At 36.2% G+C, this 18225-nt stretch overlaps 1 protein-coding gene across 11 annotated transcripts in view; it reads right to left on the reverse strand.

The window, feature by feature from the left end:
• nrcama (neuronal cell adhesion molecule a) overlaps positions 1–18225 on the reverse strand; it is a 62006-nt gene that overhangs the window by 24794 nt on the left and 18987 nt on the right. For 9 of the 11 annotated variants that reach the window (XM_016443116.1, XM_016443110.1, XM_016443112.1 and 6 more), the window contains exon 2: positions 9556–9627. The gene's annotated coding sequence lies outside the window, so the exon portion shown is untranslated. The other 2 variants (XM_016443108.1, XM_016443109.1) reach the window with 2 other exon arrangements.

Raw genomic sequence — 18225 nt, forward strand, 5'->3', positions numbered from 1 at the left:
TGAATTAATTAACCAACAGATGTTGTCCCCGAATTCAGGCTATTAACATTCTGGTAAAATTAGCTGAATCAAGACAAACTAATGACAAATTCAATTACGTCTCTTCATTTTTACATATATTTTCATAATAGGTTTCAGATTTGTTATTTTTATTCCTTTGGCCTCAAGCCACTTTTGTTGATTAGGAAAGTGTGTGAGGACAGGAAGGTGGGGGGAAAAGATTTGAAAATATTATAAGAAATATTATAACATAAAATAATATATAAAATATATATATACTTTTTTTTTTTAATAAATATTTGTATATAATAAGTATTATTATTTTTAATATACTAATATTACACTTTTTATAATCATTTTTAAATATGAATATTTATTTATTTTAATTTAAATAATAAAAGTTTGTTTGCTTTAAATGCTGGCTTGTAGCTCTGGCCCCTTGGCATAATTAGACTTCCCAATAGCTCAGAAGGATGCTTTGGGTAACATCCTGGTCTCACAGAACTGAAGAAAACTGTGATTTGGTTACTGCTGAGTCATTCGTATCATGACAGAATCAACAGAGATGGAGGAGAGATGCTGGTCAGCATGAGTAATCTGATACAGGCCGCTATTTATTCTCTGATTGGCTGGATGAAGGACTAAAGGCACAGGCGTCTGCCTAAATGATGGATCTCAATCTGGGACAGCCGGGCTGCTGAGGCCCCTTTTCTGGATCAACTTGGCTAATGGCCTCTTTATTGGATGAAGGCCACCCTGGATGGGCAAAAAAGATAAACACACTAAAGGGAATATGTGTCACATGCTCAAAGACGCCAAAGCCAACCCTTTTATTAACAATTTCCCATATATTTCTAAATGTATATGCAAATATTTTATATTTAGAGACTTTATTCACATAACTTGAATTATTATCCTTAAGTCATTATGCAGATTCACTTTTAGCAAGAGAAATGTTGCCACAGGCTTATCCAAAACCAGTCTATTTTAGTATTCATCTCAGCATAATCCCTGCATAAATTGAGAAGAATATATGCAAATGAACGACATAATTTACATATGAATGGACTTCTACAGTAAAAAGTGAACAGAGACCATACCGTACAATCAAAGGACTTCATTCATATGGGTTTGTTTTGACCACATCCTACTGCTGCCTTTTGTGGGCTTGGCTAACTTGTTGTTTGTGTTGACAAGTGGTTATTCTCTTTCGCAAGAAGAGAGATCAGAAGTCCTTGCTGCCAAACTAACCTTTTTCGTATTTGAGTTTATTTCTAGCTATTTAAACTACTTATTATCAAACCTTTTGTCTGTTACCATACCATAGCTAAGAATGTTTGCTTTTTCTACGGAAACTTCTATTAGTTCTAAGTCAGAATACTGTAAGTACGTGAATCCCTTTAATGAAACTTTCATCTATCACATGTGAATACAAGGCCATAGAGTGTGAGAACCATCAACAGAATATCCATCAGGTCAGGGAGGGTCTTTCTGAGTGTTTGTTCTGAATAGGGTTGGATATTACCATGATAATAAGACTCAAAATAAACTCTGAATGTATTAAATATCGCAGACATATTATACACTGATTCACAAAATACTGTAAACCCCCTTAAATTATTTTTTAACATGAATATGATTTACAAATAAAAAAACTATGCACTAATGTAAACGCCCTAAAGGCTGGAATACACTTCTGCACAGCTTCTGCCGCTTTAAATTCTCTAGCTCGTTATAGAGACAGAGCGACACGCGTCATAATCTGAAAACCATGCCCACCGGGGGTGAAAACAATCCAACGCTCTCCATTGACTTTGTATTGCGGGAAGCTGCCTCCTTGTCATTTCTGACTTGTTCTGATAGGGCTGGATATTACCATGATAATAAGACTCAAAATAAACTCTGAACGTATTAAATATCGCAGACATATTATACACTGATTCACAAAATACTGTAAACCCCCTTAAATTATTTTTTAACATTAATATGATTTACAAATAAAAAAACTAGATGCACTAATGTAAATGCCCTAAAGGCTGGAATACACTTCTGCACAGCTTCTGCCGCTTTAAATTCTCCAGCTCGTTATAGAGACAGAGCGACACGCGTCATAATCTGAAAACCACGCCCACTGGGGGGGAAACAATCCAACGCTCTCCATTGACTTTATATTGCGGGAAGCTGCCTTCTTGTCATTTCTGACTTATAACAAAAAACAGAACGATGTCTAAAAGCTGTGATGTGACGAGGTGTACAGTAAACAAGCTAAAAAACCCAGAACTACATTTTTATAAGCTGTCGACCCAAAAAACGAGCATTTAAGGACACAAAAGTAGAGCACAATGTGTCATATTACTCTGAGAACTATGGCCACTGGCGGGAAACGTAATCGGCGACAGGAAACATTCATTATTTTGAACCATGTCAAAGGATTATTTCACCACCCTATGTGAACCTGAGAGGAGGAGATATATTGAGAAACTAAATTTTACTGGTCTATGTCAGTGCCCCTTTTCCTTACCTTCTTTTTGTTTGAGAAATTATCCAACTGAATGGCCCAATGTGAAATACCCTGACATCTACAACTATTTGTGTCCTTAAACGCTCGTTTTTTGGGGTGGACAGCTTATAAAAACATAGTTCTGGGTTTTTTAGCTTCTTTACTGTACACCTTGTCCCACAACAGCTTTTAGGCATTGTTCTGTTTTTGTTATAAGTCAGAAATGACAAGGAGGCAGCTTCCCGCAATACAAAGTCAATGTAGCGTTGGTTTGCCCCCACCCCCCTGTTGCATTTGAAACAACTTGAAAGTCTGGTAGCGTGTGATGATGTGGTTGTAAAACAAAACAAAACAAACCAAAACAACAAAGCAAAACAACGCAAAACAACAAAACCAAACACAACAAAATAAAAGCAAAACAAAGCAAAACAAAATAAAACAAAATGCAAACAAACAAACAAAAAACAATATTATCTTTTTTATAAAAGTCATTTTAGTCTATTCATCTTATATCAAATTAGTCATTCTTGTTTACTTATATACAGTAAACTATTTTGGTACATATGCACTGTAAACGTATGTAATATATAATGTATGTCATATGTAATATGTAATGTAAACACTCTAAGCCAGTGGCTCTCAAACAAAAAAAAACAAAACAAATAAACACAAAACAAAACATACAAACAAAACACACAAAAAAAGCTATTTTCAGCTTTTTATAGTAATTTCAGCCAATTCAGTTTATATCAAATTAATAATTCTTGTTTACTTATATACAATAAACTCTTTTGGTACATATGCACTGTAAACATATGTATTCGGTAATGTATATCATATGTAATGTAATGTAAACACTCTAAGCCAGTGATTCTTAAACAAAAATTCAAACAACAAAAAAAAAACAAATAAACACAAAAATAAAACACACACACACAAACAAAACGGAAACAAAAAAAAGCTATTTCAGCCAATTCAGTTTATATCAAAATAAATTTTTTGTTTACTTGTATACAACAAACTATTTTGGTAATAGTTTGGGTTGCAAAATAAAACTTTTCATAATAAGTTGACCTCAGGGAAAACATGAAAGCTAAAAAGCCTGATTAAAAATATATTGCCAGTTTAAAAGCAATTTAATTGGCAAGATTAAGTATTGTGTTTGTAAACTCTCTCTTTTGTAGTTCACAGCCATCTGAAGAATGTACTCTCAGAAAGAGTACATGGGAAACTTACTTCCTCTGATAGTACAAGTTCTTCTCAACAGCTCCTTCACTCTGAAGAAGACCTGAGTCAAGAGAGCAAGCCGGGCTGCTAATTTAACGATCACTCCGTGTCCAGGGCAACACACTTATTACACACACATGCCTATTATAAGAAACACAAAACGCAGCCAAACCCATCCATCTTTTTAATGTAAATCCAAGGAGAGGACACTACTGAGAGAAGCCCTCTCAACAGCTCTCCACTGTCATTGAAGACTGAAAAGAACGAACCGCTCTTTACTTTAGCAGAGGATGCCTTCAGGCCAAACGAGAGGGGACATGATTAAATGTCTCTTTTCACACCAAAGTCTGAAGCCCTTGAAGAGGGAATTAGATAAAACTGTGAAAAAACAGATGATACAGCTGCTTTATGCTAAACACTCTTGCAGTTTTAGGGTTAAAGTTTGTTTACAAGCTCATATCTGTTCTCTAGAAAATATACTGCTTTGTTTTGCATTTTAATTCATAAAGTACCTCTGGGCCAATCGAATCCCTGTTTACTGAAATGTTTTATGAAAAACATTGCTTTGACTCATTTGCAAGAGCACAAATGAAGTAGAATCAATGAGTCAAGGAAACTGATTAAATTATCTGTCTGAACGAACTGAGCTGGCTTCACAGCATGGATTTCATTATAGATGTTGACACAACAAACACAAATTTGTCTTCTGAAAGTCGCTGGTTGCACAGTCTAAGCTCATAAACGTTTAACTGTAGACTATTTGTTGAACTGCTCCGTTAGCATTTTATCTAGCCATTACTAGGGCTGGGTAAAAAAAATATCGATATCTCCATTTTAATCGATTCTCATTTTTACAAAACGATATCGATTCTTAAATCCCAAGAATCGATTAGTCTAGCCTGTTTTCAGTTAATGGATGGAACATTAAAGCACACCAATAAATCCATCCAATAAATCGTAATAAGCATTGTGCGTTGGTACTATTAATATGAAACAAAGTCTCAGATTTCAATTTATGTCCATTGTATTGCAGTATTCAAACAATAAATGTAATTTTGACGCTGTTTAATGTGGAGTGATAGATCGCTATAGCACCTCAGTTCAACAGATGCAGCAGCGCGAGGCGCACATGAACTGATCATCTCCTCCATATTAATACCAGCTTCAGCACAAAATAATCATGACTAAACAGCCGAAGGTAAGTTAAAAGAAAGAGTACAACTTTACAATCCGTATCCTGTCTCATGTGTTTCAGCCGCGCAAAGACGTCAATATAACAGCTTGTAAACAATTCGTGTAACATCACATTTACCTCAGAAAGCATATTCGGTGACCATAAACTCGTTAGTCATCTAAGTTAGAAAAATAAGCTGTAGAGAGGGGCATTTTGCTAAATATATGCACCATATAACATTCATTATAATTTTTTACTGTTCTTTAATGTTTTATTTATGTTTGAATAAATCCGTCCAAGTTTTTATGACAGCCACTATTTAAGTGTATTTAAAAAAAACTAACTGAAGTCATTGTAACTTAATTATTATAAAAACTTTATTAAGTGCAATTTAAGCAGTTGTACAGCAATCAATTTTAACCTTCAATATTATAATGTAGTACCAACTGACTCTCATGTATATTTTACAGCATTAGTTGAGAGATTTTTTTCCTTGAGAAAATTTGGCATGTACTGTACCTGATATATCTGCAAAATAATCGATATTGAATCGAATCGGTAATCGAATCGAAAGCTTGTAAATGAGAAACGAATCGAATCGTGAAATTTGTGTCAAAACCCAGCCCTAGCCATTACCGTGTTGTTGTGCTCAAAAACCAACAACTGACGTTTTTCAGAAGCAAGATAATGCTAAACCACAGCTCGCATTGTTTCAGAAGGTCACTGGCGGGAGTTAGCATAGCGTTACTATCTAAATAAATGAGCTAACTTCATTTAGCACTGCGCTGGTGTGAGGTTATCTACAGCTAAAAGGTCACTCGTTCTTGCAGAATGAGAGAGCGTTCTTTCTCTCCTGAGCTTTGGGAAGTTGCTGATTGTCAGCAAGCTCCTGTCTGGCAACTCACGAAGTGTATTGTTGCTTTATGCTGTTTATAGTTCAGTTAAGCTGGAAATACAGTGTGACCCGAACCACTCAGAGCAGAACTATTCACTTTAGACATAAATAACACACTCTAAAATCGCAATGTGGAAACTTGGGAAACTTTAAATAAATAAATAAATACTGTTTTAACACATACTTTTCTTTTTTTGATTACATTGCATTTTTGATTCTATAAAATCTCTTTTCACTATGTATTTGAGAGAATATGGAGGAAAGGATCAAGAACTGGTTCTTAATAATGCATTTTTTGTAAATTAAGATCATTTTAAAATATGTTTCCAAAACAGAACCAGTTCCGTTTTTGTTTATAATATACCATACTTTATTTTTAAATATTACATGCATTATTAAATGAATGAGTGACTGAATGAATAACTGAATGAATTACATTTTTTAAACACGCATACTATTCTATTTCTACACTTTGTTGTATAAAATCTGTCTTCACAGTTTATTTTAGCTAATACCGGAGGAAAGGATGGGTTGGCACACTGCTCTCTCTGTTCCATCTGTTCGGCGCTCAGATAAACTGTGGTCATCTGTCCACATGCTGTATGTGGGTGAACAGGAGCTTTTACAGTATGTGCTAATATCACTACCATTACACAGTTCAAAATGTGCAATGATGTAACACTTGTCATGCCATTGAATCCCTTTGTGAAAGCAAGAACAGAATTTCCAGGAAATACATTTAGCTGTAGTCATAAAGCCAGAGTTCAAATCTGCATCACAGACAGATTAAAGGGATAGTTCACCAGAAAAATTTAAATCAAAAGGTCTTGGAATATAACACAAAATACATTCTTTTATTATGCTTGAGGTAATCATTCACTGAAAATCTGGTGGTCACCATTCACTTTAGTGGAAAAAAGCAGCATGCACATTTTACGGAAGAAAGTCATTCAGACTTTAAATCACATGAAGGTGAGTAAATGAGCCAAAAATGAAAAATCTGCCATCAATTATTCTTTTAAGTAAAACCAAAAGGCTTATAAAGAAGAATCATCATGAAAATATGTCACAAAATGTGTCTCAGTCCACACAAACAAACCAAAAAAAAGTTGACAGCATTGTACGTCACAAAATCAACTTCCCAGCAGCAGCAGCAGCATCATGCTCATGAGATCACTGTCTATTTCTATCGGCTCTTTCCTCCTAAACACAGCTGAGCTCTGAAGCACCCCGTCTGTATATCTGCTCTAACGGGGCCAGACGCTCTCAGTAATGCCTAAGCACAGCAGGGATCATCATTAGGAAATAATCAAATTCAGTCTATTCATTTCAAGTTAAATCTTTAGAACACATAGTTTTCATCATAGTATCAGCATGTAAAACATGTATTCAACAAATCACATGCACTTCACTGCTTTTGAACCACTATCACTTGCATTCCTAGAACAAGAAGTTGTGTGTGTGTGTGTGTGTGTGTGTGTGTGTGTGTGTGTGTGTGTGTGTGTGTGTGTGTGTGTTTTATGAAGTATTCTGGATTATCTCAAAATAATAACCCTCTGTTGGTGCTTGTGCTGATGTTTGCGTGAAGATTTGTGGATTTTGACCAGCTCTATTTTTGGCCTCTCGATGTGTCCACAAGCGTGAAATCACAGCTTGCAGGACTCTTCTAGAACAAGAAGTTGTGTGTGTGTGTGTGTGTGTGTGTGTGTGTGTGTGTGTGTGTGTGTGTGTGTGTGTGTGTGTTTAATACATTAGTCTTGGCTGGAATATGAAGGATTCTGGATTATCTCAAAATAAGTCAAGTTCAAGTCAAGTTGAGCTTTATTGTCATTCTGCTGCATATGGGGACATACAGTGGAACGAAATGTCGTGCCTCACAGGACCACGGTGTTACATAAATACAGGCATACCACAATGAAAATAAGCGACTAGCTTGAAAAGTTGGCATTTTACAACATGTCTACAACTTTGATTTCTACAGATTCATATACCGATTCATCATTTTCCCACAGAACCAGATATATTTTCCCTAAATTAAATAAGATTAGATTATATAAGGTTTTATTGATTGATTGGATTTTTTTGTAGGAAGTGTCTCACTTCCTGCTGACAACCAGTTTGTGCCCTCAGAGGCTAAATCGAACACGTTGGATAAAAGAACAGCATATACTGCTTCAACTTGCAGATTCAGCACATTTACTGATCAGCACTTTCAAGTTTTGTTTTCCCTACAATGTGTACATTTGATTTTACTATGTTTTAGTGTACTTTACACTTTTAGCTACTATGCTGAATCTGAATGTCCTCTTTCGTTATATCTATTATATCTAAAAATTAGTTAAAAGGATAGTTTACACAAAAAATGTTTTTCCAAACCAAGACCATATGAATGCAGAATGAGAATTTTTGAAGAATGCTTTCACTAATTTCCATGCAATTATGACAAATTGCGACTGAAGCTTTCAGACCTATTCAATGAACTTTTCCAATTCAAAATCTCGGAAAGATTCATTCACCAATGATCCAGTTCTTAAGTTAACTAACTTGATTTAGTTGCAGCGGTTACTGAATTAATCGTCACCATTTCTCAAACAAAGCTATCATACAGAATTACTTCAGAAGACCACTTTTATGATACTTAGGACTCTTTTGGGTCTTTCAGAATCTTTTAAAGCACCAGCTCTGGTACCCCAATCTTGTTATTGAAGGATAAGAGCAGCCTCACATTCTCTGAAATTTCTCATTTTGTGTTACACAAAAGAAAATAGGTTTGGATCGACATCCAATACATACGCAGATTACGTTCATGCGCGCGCTTTCTCCTCCTAACGTAAACCATGCTGATTACGCAGATTACGTTCATGCGCACGCTTTCTCCCCCGAATGTAAACAATGCTGATTATGTCGATTACGCTCTTGGGTACTCTCCAAAATGGCGGAAGATGTAACTCGGGGGAGAAGAATTGTTAAATAAATTGTTATTTTTGTTTTCTTTGCGCTCAAAAAGTATTCTCGTAGCTTCGCAAAACTGAAGTTGAGCCACTGATGTCACATGGACTGTTTTACCGATGTCCTCACTACGTTTCTGGACCTGGGAATATATTTTAGTCTTAATTTGTGTTCCGAAGATGAACGAAGGTCTTACGGGTTTGGAAGACATGAGGGTGAGTAATTAATGACAGAATTTTTGGGTGAACTATCCCTTTAACATTTGCTTAAGTTAATTTGACAAAAAAATAATTTAAATGAGTTTCATTTAATTAATTTAAATTTTTTTTTAAATATAATACTGTTGGATATAATGCAACATTTGCTTTTGGCCCACAGTCCTCAATCAGGTATGACTTTTTTGGCCCTTCATATTAACAAGTTAGGCCACCTCTGCTTTAAATGATTTCATTACAAAATCCATTTTAGTATAGAATAAAAGACATAGTAAATAATCAAAGATCATGAACACAACTGCACTAGTCAAACCTCAAACAAGACACATTTCCCAGCTTTCAACATGATAACAATCTGTCAGCACACATCAGTGTGTGCAAGCAGCCAAAAAAATGTCAGTAACAGTTTTTTAGTTAATCTTGGTGAAGTGAAGAGGGATATGCAAGTCATAAATCATAAAAACACATCACTCATTCTTTTTCATCTTTTTTTCTTTTTATGCCTCTGCTCTATTCCTCTCTCTGTCTGAGACGGCCACTGAATCACAATGAATACATCAAAAAGCCAGTGGGAATCAAACAAAAAGCATCTTACCTGTTTCGACTGTATGAAAGAGTGGATTCTCCGGTTCCGACCAGATGTCAGCAGCTCAGAATAGTGTGGATGCTGTAAAAAAAAAACAATGCCATCGTTAAAAGAGGAGCTCTTATATGACAAAGCGAGGGACTTAAGTTTGTGCTAATCTGAGGAACACTGAAGGACATTATAATTAAAGGACAAAAGTCTTGCAGTTCACAGATGCACCAAAAAGTGGGTACATTCCAATAAAAAAGGCAAAAAACACAAAACATTTGTTATTCCAAAGACCACTGGGATTTCTAAACATTATTGGCTCTGTGCAAACACAAAGCCATGCCGTATATCAGCAGAAAGAGTGACAGAGGGACCTGCTTTCAACGGCACCCCTATATCACACGTGCTGGTTCATGGTCGCGCATATATTAGTGTTTTCCCTCGAGACGCACGCATTCATTTCACATTAACAGAAACATGGCCGCTGACACAGCCCCCCCTCCCCAGCATCTTTTGATGGGAGACGAGCCACAAAGACGCTGTGAGGCAGAGCCGCGTCGCTTTACTGCATTGTTTTCTTGAATTTGAGGCAAACTGAGGAAACCTCCAGCCTCTAGTGAAGCTGTCACACACAGCTGCTGTCTCACAGAGACCAGAAAGAGAGAGACTGTGAGAGAGAGAGAGAAAGAGGCAATAAAACAACAACAAAAAAATTCACACTAACTACCTCCCACCTCTCAGAGCTGACCTGAGTTGTTGTCATGGAGACGGGCCGCATGCCGGCACGATGGGGTGAGAGAGAGAAAGAGAGAGAGAGATGAAGGGGGTTCTGAGAGAATAAAATATGTGATGTTGAGAGACAGATCTTACAATGTTTCAGCATTATCTGCATTGTCAAAAATCTATCCACTCAATTCTTTTTTCATCCATTCATCCATTTATTTTTCAACCATTTATCCATTTATCCAGCCAGCTATTTCTATTTTCATCCATCCGTCTATTTCTATTTTCATCAATTTATCTAAATATTGATCCATTTATCCATCTATCAATTTCTTTTCATTAATCCATCCATTTATCCCTTCATCGATCCATTTCTTTTTCATCGACCCATCCATCCATTCATCCATCTATTTATTTTTCAACTATCCATCCATCCATTCATCCATTTATCCATCCATCCATTTCTATTTTCATCCATCTGTCTATTTCTATTTTCATCCATCGATCAATCAATCAATCCATCAATCCATCCACATCTTTTTAATCTATCCATCCATTCATCCTTCCATCCATTTCTTTTTTCATCCATTCATCTATCAATTTCTTTTTCATCCATTTATATATTCATCCATGTATCCATTCATCCATTTCTTTTTCATCCATCCATCCATCCATCCATTCGTCCAACATCCATTTATCCATTCATTTATCTATTGATCAATTTCTTTTTTTCATACATTCATCCATTCGTTTATCCATTGCTTTTTCATCCATCCATCCATCCATCCATTTGTTTTTCATCCATCCATTTATCTATTGATCTATTTATTTTTTCATACATTCATCCATCCATTTATCCATTGCTTTTTCATCCATCTATCCATCCTTAAATTTCTTATTCATCCATTTAATATTCATCCATTTTTCCATCCATTCATTTTTCATCCATCCATCCATTCATTTATCGATTGATCTATTTTTTTCATACATTCATACATTCATCCATTCATCCATCCATTTATCCATTTCTTTTTCATACATCTATCCATTCATCCACCCATAAATTTCTTTTTCATCCATTCATATATCATCAATTTATCCATCTATTCATTTCTTTTCCATCCATCCATTTCTCTTTTCATCCATCCATCATCTATTAATTTATCCATCCATTCGTCCACACAAATTTTTGTATACTGATCAGTAAATAAATACTATATCACCTACATCAACATACATGACTATATCTATCTCTCTACTTAAATATATTAAACATATCACAGATTGGCAGATAAAATCGTCATAAAAATCGTCATAAAACCTTTGGTTTTAGTTGTAAACCTACAGACATCCCGTCAGCAGACACTATGACTTCAGAATAAACAAATCAGCGCACACAAAGACAAATCTGACTGGTTTTAACAGGTAAGGTGATACCAGGTGTGTACCATGCAATGGACAAAATGCTGTTTGTTCTAAGGAACTATAGTCACAAAACCCGAGTCAAAGAAGTGAAAGGAAATAGTTCACCCTGGAGGTGTAACTTTGACCCACAGGGTGTGAGAAACACAAATGTTACCCTAATAAATACCAAAAAAAAAAAAAACTCAAGATCAAATCACCGAGAACAAATTAACTGACACACTAAACAAAGGGTCATTCTGAGTAAAAAAAAAAATATTTTTAACAGCTAGAACACTATTACCTTAATACTGCAGTCAACAGTATACTGAGTTACCTTAATACTGAGTCAACAGCAGTCCTTTCCTGGTCACGGTGTGTATCAAGTGTATATCTCGCTAACCATTCTCTTTGGCTCGTGCAGCATGTGTGTGGCCGGTGAACGCTCTGACAGGCATCTGCCTCACACACACACACACACATACGCGGTCACTCGACTCTCCCTGGCATCCACCCCCATGTGCCTGCCTCCTAACTCGGTGAGATTAACACACCCCTTTGTCACCGTACAAAGGGGGTTAATGCATTTGCTGGAGCAAACCAAAAGCATCCGTAGGGACCGAGGGATGGAGAGAGGCAAAAAAGAGAGGCAGAGAAACAAAGATACGGAGAAAAAGATATATAGTGATATTTGTACATTTAAAGAGCTATCGATACACATCAGGCTCATTTAGCAGGTCTGTTTGTTCTGTCAAGTGCTTGCTTGAACGTTTCCTTTAATGGAACAGAATTGCAGATGTGCTGGAGATCCCAATTAACCCCTAAGAGTGTGAAATGACTGTCAAATGCTGTGCAGAGCTTTAACACTTAACTGACAAAAGCCTCAATCGTCATTGACTGAGGATCCTGTGGAGAAAGACTGAGCACAGATTTCAGAACCAACAGAAACCTCAAGACGGTCCTGAATCAGAATAGGCATCTGTCTCAGATAAACACATTTAGACTGTATTGTTCTCTATAAGGTCTTCAATAAAAGCCATATTATAAAAGCAGAGCTCTATGGCAACCGAAACATTTATCCTAATGTAGCTAGATGTGATTTTACAGCCCTCTGAGCTCATGAAACAGCCTTCAATGTTGACATAATGACTCATATAATGTCATATAATTGTCCTTTTAAAGGTTCAGAGCATCTGTTTACATGAAGTCAACATGTATTCTTGTTTGCAGCCCATATTGCTTCCGTAATATGACTTATTTTTGAGCAACACATATATTCAAAGAGCAAAACTGTATAGGACAGGACTTAATTTTATCCATCAGGATGGCAATGATTTAATGGCTTTATGCTGCTGACTAAAATGTGAAAAACAAAAATGATTTCAGAGGATTAAATAACATTTTGATGAAGTATGTTGAGACTTTTTCAATTTAGAATAAATTGTGCACAATAAATATTGCTGTGCACAGTATATATCAAAGAACATGCATTAAGAAAGTAAAAGGAGTCAATTTTTAATTAATTTTGATATGAAATTATAATTTAATATATTTTACCTTGCTGCAATACTCAAATAAAGGTATCAGGTTTCTTTTTACTTTATTTCTCCTTCCAGTTTCAGAACAATAAAATAAAATGCAAATGAGGACAAATTTTCTCTGAGAAAAATTAAACAATGGCCATTAAAAACCTTTTATCATCAATAAGAGGATATCTTAGGCATGATGAAAAACATTTTATAAAATGGTGACAACAGTAATATAATTAAAAAAATAATTAATCAGAATAAACAATTCTGCCCTGAAGTAATATAGTTCTAATAGGCTGACAGCGGTTGCCAAGCAATGTAGCAACTTGGCTCATTATTGTAGACATCGACTGATATGCGGTCACAAGTGTGTGTGTGTGTATGTGTGTGTGTGTGTGTGTGTGTGTGTGTGTGAGAGAGCACAGTTCATACAATCAGAATGTACCATATAGTAAAAAGTGATCTTTAAACTGGATACTGAAATACTATGTGACATATACCAGTTTGTACATTCCCGTGCCTCCCTGTATTGTATATTTTTGCGAGCATGAACAGATATATCTCAGTAACCTAAAAGTAATACCCGTATCCAATAACGAAGGGCCCATTTTACCATACTGTGGCTTTTCGAGTATCATATGAGGGAGGACATGTAGATAGTCTAGAGTATATATGAACAGAGAGAAAAGCACTAATTACTTTCCCCAGCTCTCAGCTTTAATTTACCCTGTCTGAGTGTTAACATCCGTCAGACTGGGGTCCCTCACACACACACACACACACACACAAATGGCAGAATAGACAGAGCACTGGAGAGCTGCATATATTTATGTAGATGAATGGGTGAATAGATAATAGACAATGATTAAAAAAGAAAAGTTGCATTTTGTAATAAATAAAAAAGTACAAATGTATATAAGAACTGTGGCAACGTCTCCAAGATGCTTCAAGAAACCTACCTGCAAAGCTACTGTTAAACGTTTTAGGCACTTGTGTAAAAATGCTGTAAAATGAGGATGCTGTCAAAAATTATGTCATAAATAGATTTTCTTATCAATTAACTTCTATTACCTAAATTAAATGGCCGAATAGACTGAGCGCTGGAGAGCTGCATAAAAGGGCATGGAGAGGCCTTTTCTCACAGCAGATTTAGCACACACCAGCTGGGCTTTCAGCACAGAGACGAGTCGCCACTGAACTCTGTCATTTCCACTTCAGCTCTGAGTTACACAGTTATCCACACTAGCGGACAATACACCGACATAATTCCCACCAGACTTCCAACAGCACTAGAAAGGAAACAAAAGACCTGATTATGTCATAAATAGATTTTCTTTATCAATTAGCTTCTATTAACTAAATTAAATAAACATTTGGCGTGACCATCCTTTGCGTTTAAAGCAGTATTTGCCCTAGGTGCATTTGCGCGTAGTTTTTCGGGTAGTTTGCAGGTAGGTCTCTTGAAGCATCTTGGAGACGTTTCCACAGTTCTTCTGGATTGAGTCTGTCTCAGTTTGTCATTCCAGACAGATTGGATGATGATGAGATCAGATCTCTGTGTGCAGCACTGGCTGCTGTCAGACTCCTTGTGCATACAAAAATCTCACTGGATTATTACAATTAACGGCAAAAGAAATGTAAACTAATACTAGTGTTCTAATAATTTTGGCCATCACTATATTACAATGTAATATAGGCTATTTTATATTGAAGTAGTGAGTTGTATTGGCATTATGAAGAAGACAGAGGAACAAATGAGAAAGCAAAAGGAAGTGAACTAGAACTGTTGGCATGACGCCCCCTGGGGAGGCCACACATCGCAATAAGACAATGTCATTTGATTTTTATGTTAATGATGTGGTTTGAGCAAAGGCCACATGCCAAGAGAGAGATGGAATGGCTGTAGGGTTCCACACATGACCGCACGATTCTTAAAAATCTATTGGAATCATCTAGATACAAAATAAGACATGGAGTAAAATTACATATACATATATATATATGTGTGTGTGTGTGTGTGTGTGTGTGTGTGTGTGTGTGTGTTCTTTAACAATTTAATTTAGTTTATATACACACACTCACACACACACAAAACAAAACAATTATATTTTAATACTTTTTTATAATTTATTTCTCTTCTTAAACAATCAATTTTACTTTAATATATTATATATGTTTTATAAATTCATATTTAAATGAAATAGTATAGAAATGGCATAATGGCTGAATTTTTTAAAATCCAGATTTCCTGTGTTTTAACTGCTGTTTCAGGCACACCGTGTATGAAAGCTCTCACAACTCATTTTACCCGCTGATGACTTATGTGCCTTCCATTTTATTGATCTGCCTGTTTATATAAAGGCCACAGTTCTCAAAAACAGTCAATAAAACAGCATTCAGCCCTCTCCGATAAGGTCAGCATATATTGGCCATATTTTCCGCACAAAGCACTCATTACCACGCTGATTCCTATTCGTTCTGTAATCAATATTAGGGTTTATAAAACACACAGTGAACAACAACGGCAGAAATTAACTTATCTCAGAACGGCCACATTACTCAGTCTCTCTTTCAAGCTCCCGATCACACAACATCATTACCATGGAGACTCAACCAGGCAACAAGGCAACGAGGCCCGGCGATGGTGGGGCCACCCCGGCGACCCCGACCCACCAGATATTAAGCCGGCACTCCGGAGAGAAACTAATCTTGTGTAACATACAATGAGCGAGCACGGAAACAACAAACCAAAGCAAAGAAGCAGACACAGAGGGAGAGTCGGCCGAGAGAAAGCTAATGAGAAACGTATTCTTCAAAAGAAAACACGACGATTGCTCCCCCCTCCCCTGCCCCCGCTGAACTGTGTTCACATTATATTATTTGGGTCCGAACCACGGTTCGTTTGCGTCATCAAGCCAGCAGCTGTTTACCCCGTTGCTTAGTAACGATGGCGCAGGAGAAGACGGTAAAATGCGTAGCAAGGCTCTCTTACATTTTTTATTTATGTTTTTGAACTGTTGGTTTTGTTTCCAAAGCTTCAGTACATAACGGCACTTACGTCTGCCTTACGAATGTACTGCAAATGCTCTAAAGTACTCTGAAGGTGAACAGAAATGAGATATACAGCTCTGCTTGCAGCGCGTCAGTCACGCTCGTCAAGAAAGTGAATGAACATACACAAACACACATTTTTATCAAATAATACATCATTAATAGCGGTTCACTTCCGTGATTTGGTACGATTGCAGCGAACTGTACCGGAGTTCACTTGAACCGTACCCGGGTGCGCACCAAAAGTGCTAGTGTGAAAGCACCCTCAGACTACATTATGATATAATATAATAAAATAATATAAATTAATTACTTTATTTTGTTTACATAAATAAAACACTACAGTTTATATTTGACCACTGTCCCTTTCCAAATAAAATGATATAAATAAATGATTTTATTTTATATATAATATAAAATAAAATAAAGCACAGTGTTGTATATTTGAGCGCTGTCCCTTTCCGAATACGTAATAAAATAATATAATAAAACAACATTTTTTATTTAAAATAAAATAAAATAAAATAAAATGGACAAGACCTGATCACCTTGTTTATTGACTGATTGTAAATTAGCCCTTATTTACACACCATATAAGAGTTTGGTGCAATTATTACACATACTTTTTAAAACAAAGACTAAGTTTGTGTACCAACTAATGAAACAGCAATGATCTTCTTGATACTCCAAACATTTCAAAACTGAACTCCATAACACAAACCTTGAAGAACTCTATTTAAGAGCACAGCATCCAGAAGGCAAAAAAGTGGATTTACATACATCTAAATGTTGCAAAAACAATGTAATTTTAATATTCAGCAAGAAACATCCTGCACTGCAGACGATCAAACACTTTTAAAACTTGCCTACATTTTTCTGATGAAAACATCCACACAGTTGTGCTATCAGAAATCCAATTCACCATATTCCCACCTGATTTCAAATTGATGCAGCACAAAATGGATCTAAAACGTTCCTATCCATCATGAAATGCTCCGTCAGAACTAACTCTAGCGTGTAAGCACCCTAATTCTGAAAACCTTACTGCATTTGTAATGTTTCACCTCAATGACAGTCCCAAGAAGAGATTTTCTATGACGACTTACAACTGACAATAAATAACAGGAATACCTTAATTCCATAGTGACTGTGAGAGTGTGGAGGTCCTGCATAATATTATTATCCAAACAGCAGAACCCCATTATTGCAGGATCACACTGTTACCTGCCAGATAATTGAATAAAATGACAATATTCCAGAGAAAAATGAGTTAAAACAGCATGTGCTGAGCAATCACACATTCTATCATCTTAGAAGGTCACAGCAAGGCGCTATTAAAACAAACACCTCCATATCCAGGAGGTTTACTTAAAATCTGAAAGAGTCAACTGTATCTGGCCTCTACCTGACAAAATGACAAAAGCGATTGTCCACAACAGAGCAGCATATTAGAGCCCCATTTGGCCTTATTTGTAAGCAGTCAGGCTTGAGCAGGCAGCAATGTCATTTCCATGCACACGTCCAGAGCACCCGTCTGCGACTCTGACGCCTCTGGCAGCAACAGACACTCAGAGTCAGAGCGCACATGCAAAATGAATCTGAGTCTTGATTTCCATTATACAAAGTGGTATTACTAAACCACGAGTGACCTTGACAGTGTCGTAAATCAAGAGCAGTGCATTGTGCAGCCCTGACATGCCTTCACATCAGTTTCATGGACACAGATGCATGAACCAGATAAACAGATGCAATTGTCCCTCTAACTGTTATGAATATTGAATTATCTCTTAATGATCTAAAAGGTTAAAAAAAGTTGTAACTTTTGAAATTGGAAGTTGTAACTTGACATGCATCCTGAAAACATCAATTTGGCGTAAGAAACCTTTATAGTTTAAAAAAAGGCATTATGAAAAATAAAATGTTGATAGATAATTAACTTTTCACCTCTTCATGCGCAAGGAATTATATAAAAACATTTCATGCTTGG

This window comes from Sinocyclocheilus anshuiensis, unplaced genomic scaffold, assembly GCF_001515605.1.
Source record: "Sinocyclocheilus anshuiensis isolate Anshui unplaced genomic scaffold, SAMN03320099.WGS_v1.1 scaffold916, whole genome shotgun sequence".
Classification (NCBI taxonomy): Eukaryota; Metazoa; Chordata; class Actinopteri; order Cypriniformes; family Cyprinidae; genus Sinocyclocheilus; species Sinocyclocheilus anshuiensis.